The sequence below is a fragment of the Salmo salar genome, unplaced genomic scaffold (assembly GCF_965601325.2).
Source record: "Salmo salar unplaced genomic scaffold, fSalSal1 ptg000578l, whole genome shotgun sequence".
In the NCBI taxonomy this organism is placed as follows: Eukaryota; Metazoa; Chordata; class Actinopteri; order Salmoniformes; family Salmonidae; genus Salmo; species Salmo salar.
The window spans coordinates 437,453-444,421 of NW_027675424.1; the positions used below are offsets into that span (position 1 = coordinate 437,453).

The 6,969-nt window shown below is 41.2% G+C and overlaps 1 long non-coding RNA gene across 1 annotated transcript; it reads right to left on the minus strand.

The window, feature by feature from the left end:
• Positions 1 to 288: 288 nt before the first annotated feature.
• Positions 289 to 2,438, minus strand: LOC145876343 (uncharacterized). Its single transcript, XR_014391500.1, has 3 exons — positions 1,743 to 2,438; positions 1,490 to 1,584; positions 289 to 1,261 (listed from the first exon to the last, which is right to left on the minus strand). It is a non-coding gene; the product is annotated as an uncharacterized LOC145876343 (long non-coding RNA).
• Positions 2,439 to 6,969: the final 4,531 nt, after the last annotated feature.

Genomic DNA, 6,969 nt, shown 5'->3' on the forward strand with positions numbered 1-6,969 from the left:
ATCTAGGATCAGGTCCCCCCTCTCCATGTAATCTGACTCATTATGATCTAGGATCAGGTCCCTCCTCTCCATGTAATCTGACTCATTATAATCTAGGATCAGGTCCCCCCTCTCCATGTAATCTGATTCATTATGATCTAGGATCAGGTCCCCCCTCTCCATGTAATCTGATTCATTATGATCTAGGATCAGGTCCCCCCCTCTCCATGTAATCTGATTCATTATGATATAGGATCAGGTCCCCCCTCTCCATGTAATCTGATTCATTATGATCTAGGATCAGGTCCCCCCTCTCCATGTAATCTGACTCATTATGATATAGGATATTTTTATTTTTATTATTTCAACTTTATTTAACAAGGTTGCTAGTTGAGAAGTTCTCATTTACAACTGCGACCTGGCCAAGAATAAAGCAAAGCAGTGTGACAGAAACAACAACACAGAGTTACATAGAATAAACAAGTGTACAGTCAACACAAAATTTAAAAAAAGTCTATATACAGGTTGTGCAAATGGCGTGAGGACTTATGGCAATAAATAGGCCATAGTAGCAAAGTAATCACAATTTAGCAGATTAACACTGGAGTGATAGATGAGCAGATGATGATGTGCAAGTAGTGATACTGGTGTGCAAAAGAGCAGCAAAGTAAATAAAAACAATGATGAGGTAGGTAGATTGGTTGGGCTATTTACAGATGGACTATGTACAGCTGCAGCGATCGGTTAGCTGCTCAGATAGCTGATGTTTAAAGTTAGTGAGGGAGCAATAAGTCTCCGGCTTCAGCGATTTTTGCAATTCATTCCAGTCATTGGCAGCAGAGAACTGGAAGGAGAGGCGGCCAAAGGAGGTGTTGGCTTTGGGGATGACCAGTGAGATGTACCTGCTGGAGCGCTTGCTACGAGTGTGTGTTGTTATCGTGACCAGTGAGCTGAGATAAGGCAGAGCTTTACCTAGCATAGACTTGTAGATGACCTGGAGCCAGTGGGTCTGGCGACGAATATGTAGCGAGGTCCAGCCGACTAAAATGACCTGGGTTGCAATCATGAAAAAAAACTACCCGGCCTTCATTGTTTGACATTGAGAACATTGGGAGAGATGAGAGCTGACGTTTTAGTAAATGTGCAGATTACGTATCTCAGTCACAGACAAGAAGCTCAATTAAGACATTATCTTCACCACTGGGACTGGGGACAACAGGACCACAGGCCAAATAATACAGCTCAACACTTCCACACTACCACAGTGAGTAGAATCAGGCTTCTGAAAACAGAAAACTTGCAGAATTATTAATGATGAATTGTATTACACGTTATTAGACATGTCTGTTGTTGAGGAGGATGGGAGACCCACAGTATAGGAGCAGAACGCACAGAGATGTCAAAAATGTGTTTCAAAAATCGTCAAAGAGTAATTATTTTAACCTAAAGCATTTAATAAAGACACTTATAGTACAATATTATGGGGAATAGGAATGAGAGGGCTACTTACACCATTTTGGGAAGGGATCACAGCAGTGATTGAATGAGGGTATGAGGCATGAGTTGAGGTGTTCAGAGGCTTGACCAGTGCAGGGCAGGGTTTGACTGGGAAGACAACACAAAAACACTACACAGTGAGACAAAAGAGCTAAGAATGAGTTAGTCCAAGCAAGGAGTCAAATCATAGATGTGTAATAATGTGATTGTGTTTGTGATTGACTCTACATAAAGTAATGAGAGAAAATTAACAGGGGTTCCCTCACCGTGCTTGGAGAGGAAACATTCAATGTGCCAGTGGTTGAGTGGGCCACATGAGACGTGGCTTCCAGTTCATGTGAGGAGTTAGTTGACAATGGAAGTAGAGTGGTCATCGCTTGTTAAACCATGGAACAGGAGGGGACTTAGCTGGAAATACAAATAGCAGATACGTTCCCTTGAAGGTGAGCCATCGTAGGTTTGAACAACAAGTTTGTCCATGAAATTAAACACGGAATTCACATCTCGCCCACTTGGCAAATCAAAGTAGCCCAAGAAACTTTTTCTGAATAAAGCCCTGATCATCCACATACAGTACCACATACAGTTTTAACAATTTTGGAAACGTCAGAGTGTTTTCTTTCCAAATCTACCAATTATATGCATAGCTTCTGGGCCTGAGTAACAGGCATTTTACTTTGGGCTCGCCAGACTCTCCGAACTTCCGAAAACTGCCCCCTAGCCCTAAGACGTTTTAACGGTCCTCACACTGTTCATGCTCTCATTACATAGACGCGTACTGCTCACCTGTTCATCTCGTAATGAATAATGTGGAAATTGAGCAAGTTGAGGTGACTAAACTGCTTGGAGTAACCCTGGATTGTAAACTGCCATGGTCAAAACATATTGATACGACAGTAGCTAAGAATGGGAGAAGTCTGTCCATAATAAAGCCCTGCTCTACCTTCTTAACCTCTTGGGGCTAGGTGGGACGCTAGCGTGCCACCCGTGGTGCACTCCATCAACAGCAGGTGCATTTCAAGAGCGGCAAATTTGAATCCAAATAAATGTCAAAATTCACATTTTTCAAAAATACAACTATGTTACACCATTTGAAAGATAAACATCTCCTTAATCTAACCACGTTTTACGATTTCAAAAAGGTTTTACGGCGAAAGCATAAATTTAGAGTATGTTAGGACAGTACATTTACAAGAGTTGTGTGTAATGTTTTGTCAAGTCAAAGACAGGGTCACCAAAACCATAAAACCAGCTAAAATGATGCACTAACCTTTTACAATCTCCATCAGATGACACTCCTAGGACATTATGTTAGACAATGCATGCATTTTTAGTTCTATCAAGTTGATATTTATATCCAAAAACAGCGTTTTACTATGGCATTGATGTTGAGGAAATCGTTTCCCTCCAATAACCGGCAGTCAAGTCAGCGTCAGAAATTAAATAATTAAAATTAGAAAACATTGGTAAAATATTATATTGTCATTTAAAGAATTATAGATTTACATCTCTTGAACGCAATCAACTTGCCAGATTTAAAAATAACCTTACTGGGAAATCACACTTTGCAATAATCTGAGCACTGCGCCCAGAAAAATACGCGTTGCGATACAGACTAGACGTCATGTTGGGGAGATCTAAAATCGAAAATACTATGTAAATAATCCATTACCTTTGATTCTCTTCATCAGATGTCACTTCCAGGTATCACAGGTCCATAACGAATGTAGTTTTGTTCAAAAAAGCTCATCATTTATGTCCAAAAATCTCCGTCTCGTTAGCACATGATGTAAGCCAGCCGGACTTCTCGTCATGAACGAGGGGAAAAAATATATTTCCGTTCGTTCAAACATGTCAAACGTTGTATAGCATAAATAATTAGGGCCTTTTTTAACCAGAACATGAATAATATTCAAGGTGGACGAATGCATACTCTTTTATAACGTATTGGAACGAGGGTACCCAACATCAACTCGCGCGCAAGGTGTCTAATGGGCCATCATCGTTCCATGGCTCTTGTTCGGTCAGATCTCCCTCCAGAAGACTCAAAACACTTTGTAAAGGCTGGTGACATCTAGTGGAAGCAATAGGAAGTGCCAAAATATTGCTAAACCCCTGTGTTTTTCAATGGGATAGGTTTAAAGTCAATACAACACATCAGGTATCCACTTCCTGTCAGAAAATGTCTCAGGGTTTTGCCTGCCAAATGAGTTCTGTTATACTCACAGACACCATTCAAACAGTTTTAGAAACTTTAGAGTGTTTTCTATCCATATATAATAAGTATATGCATATTCTAGTTACTGGGTAGGATTAGTAACCAGATTAAATCGGGTACATTTTTTTTATCCAGACGTGCAAATGCTGCCCCCTAGACCCAACAGGTTAAGATCTTTCGTCTGAACTATCCTCACCGGTCCTTGGCTCTGGATGACTACACGGGTAATGTCAGTTTTATCAGGGGTACTACTGGTATTCTGGCTGGCGGTAGAACTATCTCCTGTCCTAACCTCTACTACTCGGAATGGTACCGCAGTGTCGACAATGGTCTGGTCAAGGCCAACATACCATAACCCTAAATCCTCTTTCTTTATGCTTTTAATGGTCATTCCTATCTTCAAGCAATACTTCCCTTGCTCTGGATTGCAGTCAAAAACCCTGGCCTTCACTATATTCCATCTGTTTCTATATTGGGTGTGTGGATTGACATAGCCTTCTCTCTCTGTGTGAGCTATGATTCCATGAGTTACACCGGGATCTACACAGATATCTTCCCCATGAAGTCCGAGTCCTAGACTGCCAGGAGGTTAGGGACCCCATTTGGTCTGCATAGAACTCTATTGAGACATCCTTCCCTAACTCTAATCTCACTTCCTTTTTATCCAGATCGAGTGACCTTTTGTACCTAGGCCATAAAAACTCCTCATCTTCTACACTATGGGTCAAGTTACAACTTTCTGACTTCTCGAGTGGTTCATGGTGTATTAGGAATATGGCTCCCACAATCAGACAGCTCAGACTGACCAGTACCCCTGTAAAGCCCCACCCCCTCCCGGAGAATATATCACCGGCTAGAGGCCAACCCACACTTTCACTTCTATGAACGCACACAGTGAGGATCGGGCGGGTTTGGGAATCTTCATTAGAGAGGTAACCCCCGAACCTTATTGGTATTCGGTTCTTCTCCTAACTCTGTGATTGTTCGACAGTGTCAGTGTGTCTTACCCTCCCGCAATGTGTGATATGAACCCAGGTAGCTCTTTCAGCTATTCTCACCACAAAGGCTATTACCAGGAACACTTGGTATGGGCCCTCCCACCGTGGCTGCTTCCAGTTCTTTTCTCCTCAGGGACTGGATCCACACCCAGTCTCCTGGTTGGATTGAGTGAATCATCTTCTCCTGTAATTCACCTGTTGGACACAAAGTCTCGGACATACGGGTTTGGTTAACCATGTGTTCTGTTAGTGTATCTTCAACTTCTATGTCTACCTGTTCTGGCCTCCCTAACTCTGGCATTCTATATGGTTTACCTGATCAGCTAAAATGTAATCCATTATTTAAGAGAGAGATCCTACATTTTACATTTACATTTTTAGTCATTTAGCAGACGCTCTTATCCAGAGCGACTTACAGTAGTGAATGCATACATTTCATACAATTTCATACATTTTTTTCTGTGCTGGCCCCCCGTAGTAAACCAACTACCCTAATCGTGTCCACCCAGTAAGTTGTGACCACTTCTTCCCATTTAATATGCTTATCTATTATAAAAAATGTTTTTTTAAAGTAGTTCGTTATCCAATAGGCCACAAAGTGTTTCCGAACCTGCTCTACTATCCCCCTGTTGACACATGGCTCTGCCCATGTGTCAATCTTGCCGCATCTCTAAACAATGACTTAGGTAGTATTGGTAACTTCTCATGATACCAAATACCGTCCTTATATAAATTGCTCCTAACTTCTCCCATTTCGAAATCCCTTTCACTGGTGCTCTACACTGACAATTTTAATACAGCGTTGTCTATGTTTACATCCAATTTTAAGAACTGCTGTGTCGACGGCTGCGGTTTATCCTCTCTAGGGTAGGTGGGACGAAATCGTCCCACCTACGTAACAGCCAGTGGAATCCTGTGGCGCGTTATTCAAATACCTTAGAAATGCTATTACTTCAATTTCTCAAACATATGACTATTTTACACCATTCTAAAGACAAGACTCTCGTTAATCTAACCACACTGTCCGATTTCAAAAAGGCTTTACAACGAAAGCAAAACATTAGATTATGTCAGCAGAGTACCCAGCCAGAAATAATCAGACACCCATTTTTCAAGCTAGCATATAATGTCACATATACCCAGAAGACAGCTAAATGCAGCACTAAGCTTTGATGATCTTCATCAGATGACAACCCTAGGACATTATGTTATTCAATACATGCATGTTTTGTTCAATCAAGTTCATATTTATATCAAAAACCAGCTTTTTACATTAGCATGTGACGTTCAGAACTAGCATATGCATATTCTAGTTACTGGGTAGGAGTGGTAACCAGATTAAATCGGGTATGTTTTTTATCCAGCCGTGTCAATACTGCCCCCTAGCCCTAACAGGTTAAGAAGACGGAGATTGATGCATCGGCGTGATGATTGTCCTCTTTGTACAGATGAAGAGTGTACTTCTGTAGAACTGTTTTCATTGTTTAATGATTCCCTGTTTTGCACCATGTGAAGGTAAAACACTCAGTGGCTCAACAGAAGCCATTTACACAGATAATGTACTAGTGTAAGAAAAAATCCCCCCCAATGCTTTAACCTGTTGGGGCTAGGGGGCAGTATTTTCACTGCTGGATAAAAAAATGTACCCGATTTAATCTGGTTACTAATCCTACCCCAGCAACTAGAATATGCATATACTTATTATATATGGATAGAAAACACCCTAAAGTTTCTAAAACTGTTTGAATGGTGTCTGTGAGTATAACAGAACTCATTTGGCAGGCAAAACCCTGAGACATTTTCTGACAGGAAGTGGATACCTGATGTGTTGAATTACCTTTAACCTGTTAAGGCTAGGGGGCAGTATTTGCACGGCTGGATAAAAAAAAATGTACCCGATTTAATCTGGTTACTAATCCTACCCAGTAACTAGAATATGCATATACTTATTATATATGGATAGAAAAACACTCTAAAGTTTCTAAAACTGTTTGAATGGTGTCTGTGAGTATAACAGAACTCATTTGGCAGGCAAAACCCTGAGACATTTTCTGACAGGAAGTGGATACCTGATGTGTTGTATTACCTTTAAACCTATCCCATTGAAAAACACAGGGGCTGAGGAATATTTTGGCACTTCCTATTGCTTCCACTAGATGTCACCAGCCTTTACAAAGTGTTTTGAGTCTTCTGGAGGGAGATCTGACCGAACAAGAGCCATGGAACGATGATGGCCCATTAGACACCTGGCGCGCGAGTTCATGTTGGGTACCCTCG